Raw genomic sequence first — 4,116 nt, 5'->3', positions numbered from 1 at the left:
CACCCCTCCACCCTTCTCATTCCCCTCCTTTGTTTTTAAAGGGTGTTGTTTGTATGCATTCTGGACATTTGAATTAAAACACAAAAGTATTGTGATCCTAAAAAGGATCGCCATAGATGTGGACAAATCATTAAAATTACAGAGCTATATGATCCATAATTGATTAGTCAAAATAACTTATTGATGAAATATACAAATATTTTATTGTAGCACCTATTTTTATATGCACATTTAGCATTCCTCGTTCCTTCACTATTTAGCCTATGATTTCACAGAGGTGTCGCACTGTATTGGGAGCTGCATTTCCAAAACTGAAGTGATATCAGGAAGGCATTTTAAATCATTAAAGATGTGGAGAACTTAATGACAAAAATCTTTAAAAGCCAATCCCACCCACCCGACTGGATCTGTATATTTGTTGTTTTTTTTTTTTTATAAAAGTTGATTGTATCCCAATGTATAAAAGAAAAAAATAGGGCAATTAATTGGGCCATTCGAGTGAGATTCGTGTGCAAGTTTTTGGTTTTATTAGAAAAGATTTAAAAGTATTTTCATTAGTGAACCAAAATGATATATTAATTTGACTACTGTAGTAGCCAAGTTTTGATTGTTTAACCAAACCCAATTGCATTTGTACAGATCCACTTGTACTGGCACTTCAGAAGACCAAATGATGGACTGTACAAGTCTCTTATACAATGTCTTTATCCCTGTGGGCAGCAAGCAATGATGATAATGGCAAACAGGATCTCTGTAAGATGGGGCTACTGTTGTTACAGTCTCATATGTATCCCAGCACATGTAATTTTTTAAATAGTTTCTGAATAAACACTTGATAACTATGTCAAATATGAGGGATGGAAGTAATGATTACTTAAGGTGCAAAAGATTTACCCATGTGTGATTGATGGAGTGTCCATTAACAATTTAGGAAACAGTAGCTAAACTGTATTCCTAATAGAAAATATCTTTCCCTTGATTACCAAAATTTAAAAATACACACACACATAATTTATGCCTTGGTTGATTCATGGAAGTATATTTTTCTGAATGCTTCACTTAATGTGTTTATTAATGATGTTTCAATTGTATACATTGTTTCCTTACTGAAGTATTCATCTAATACATGGAGCATGGTAAGTAATATATTACATATTCATTTTTCTCTCAGTATTATGTATTATGTCACATCAGTATTATTTATTCAATATACAATTTTCCATAGTTTTTATATTTAAAATTGTGTAAAACTACTTTCAACAATTATGATGGATACTTTATCTAAAGTTGATCTGTATTCTAAATGCTCAAAATGTTGATGGGTATGAGCTGTTCACCTTTAAGGTTTGCTGGTGAATTTAGATTAGAATTTAAGAATAAGAAATGTTTGAATTGATCATAGACTTAAAGGGCCACGTGCTTCTGTGCTATTGGTTGACGTCTCCATAACCTTGCCTGGAATGTGTACAATATCAAGGGCTGTTCATGAACTTTATGTTTAAGGAACAATTTCCATGGCATTCTGCCACAAAGAGGCAGCATTCACCCATGAGTAAATTGACAGTCGTTACATGAATTCAGATTGAACAGGTAGCAACAGTTTCCCTGAGGATTAAAAAAGAAAGAAAAATAAAAAGATAAAAATTAAAAAAGGAATGCTACATTGACCAAGTGGAGTAGGCTGTCCATATTCTTTGCAGCATTTTCCCTTCCAATTTTTTTTTTCAAAGGGGAAAGGAATAAGCTTAATAATGCCATGATATTATCTTGAAAAAAGTGTATCTCTTGCTCTTCATCTACCTCCTCTATATGAGATCCAGGATTAAAAAAGAAAAAATAAATACTAGCATTTGACTTCACAATTGGGATTGTTATTATTCTTCACAATGGCTGGTTTTTTTCTTTCTTTTAAAATGTCAATATCACTTCCTCAACCTTATTATATATGGATGTGACAGTTTTACAAATTAAAAAATATTAATGTAAAGTAGAATACTCCATGTGACTAAGTTTTATTTCTTAATTGATGAATAAAACAGTAAGATAACAATTACATGAAATTAAATACTTAGTTCTGGGTAACATAAGTAACTTCCAAAGAAAGTTTAGTATTGTATTGTTCAAAGATTTACAGAGCATTTAATTTTTTTTCAAACCAGCAGTAGGTGGAACCCTGCAAATCCTCTCCACAGAATTTTGGGGAACAACAATATGTAATATTTCAGGCATCAATTAAAATTTGGATGCAAACTAAGCTTACTCTTTGTGCTTATTCTATTTAGTATGTTGCATAATCTCATGTAAATATATTTCCACGTAGATTTACAAAATATTATTTTTATCTCTATGATTATAATGTAAATACTTAAATTATCGCAGATAAATATATTCCATGTAAATGTAGTTAATTTGTATGCTAATACACAAAATCATTTACAGCTAACCTATTGATTGAAGTTATTAGTTAAACAGTCTTAGCATACAACATCATACTTGGAACAAATTTTTTGTTTAGGCAAGATTATCATCTTTAAAAATGTAAAGTAAAAAATTTTGATAAATGTCCTGGGTATACAAGTCTGTCCCTTACCACTGTGTCTCAACACTAATAAGAAAATCAAAATAGTGTATAATGAGAACACCTACAGGTAATATAGAAAAGGTTGCAATTTAAGAATTCAGTCTAAGATTGCAGTTTCTTGCCTTATACATTAACTGTATTCTTGTTACTACCTTGTATTGTTGGCAAAATATTCAAATTAATATGTACTATTATCTTTTTTTACTCTATCATTTCTAACTCTCTTTTTCTTTTCTTGTATCTCCTTGTTTCCTCTTTTTTTTTCATTTTTATATTTTTCTTCATTATTTTTAGTAGGGTAAGAGAAAGAGTGAGAATAGCTGAGTATTCATTTCAAATGCTAAAAACTGGCTATGTAATTTCAAGAGCTCCAAATTTGGTACCCAAAGTCACAGAACTCCAAACTAATGGGGAAAAAAAAGGCAGATCACAAATATGCTGTCTACTCACTTGAAAACACACTTGTCTTGCACTTCAGATGTCTACAAGTTAAGATATTTGCAGACATGGAAAAAAAATGTTTGGTATGACTATTTTGAAGAATAAATTTTACACTAAGAAAAAGAAACTAGAAACAACAAAGGAACAGATTTAAACACTAGAAACCAACGTTAAAATTAATTAACAAAGATAAATTGGGTTTCAAAGGGAATAAAATGTTGTCAAAGTAGTAATTAAACTGATATCAAGGTAACTATTGTATTTATGGCTAATGTTCCTCAAATTCTTTGAAGTTCTCCACTATTTGCAATTATAAATATATGACAAAATTAAAGTAGTTGAGTAGACATTAGTTATGTGACTAAAAATAATGATCTAACATCTACATTCAAATAAACCTTATATTCATTGATATTGCATATAACAGCTGTAAATTTTTATTAATTTCAAATTAATATAATTCTTTTCTATGCTATCTACATATATTTTCATGAGTATATGTAACATGTATGTGACATACAAAAACGGGTTATCAAAGAGTCATCGCGTACACAATTTGTATCCAAGGTTCTTTATATTTCAATGTGTTTAAGATTTTCAAATTATATTTTCATTTCTATGTCTTAGGAATAAAAAGGAATTTGATGCAGTATCATATTTGAGTGTATAATATAATATTTGCTTTTCTGTTTAGAGCAAACCATTTGACTTACAAGACATTGATCAAATATTTCTTATGACAATTTTACTAATATTATAAAATGATAAATTTTGTACTCATTTTTAAAAGAACAATAATTAACTCTAAGTTTGAATGATTTAAATTTTTTTAATTTTTGAAGATTAAAATGCAAATACTTTATATGGAGCTGGTGAAATGCAAATATGAAATAATTTGACCTTATATTCTATTTAATTTCAAAATAAGAAAAATGATATATTGCATAATAGTAAGTATGTCAGATACATTTTTATTAGCTATTAGGAAAGTCATTTTAAAAAGACTAAGTAATATTCAGAGATATGTTGGATAGAAATCTTACGAGATTTTTAAATTAAGTATCTTTATTAGTAATCATGAAGGAATATTGTAT

Source organism: Carlito syrichta, unplaced genomic scaffold, assembly GCF_000164805.1.
Source record: "Carlito syrichta isolate Samal-C Ts95f unplaced genomic scaffold, Tarsius_syrichta-2.0.1 Scaffold304612, whole genome shotgun sequence".
In the NCBI taxonomy this organism is placed as follows: Eukaryota; Metazoa; Chordata; class Mammalia; order Primates; family Tarsiidae; genus Carlito; species Carlito syrichta.
The sequence above is the reverse complement of the archived record's forward strand: the minus strand, read 5'-3'. Positions refer to the sequence as shown.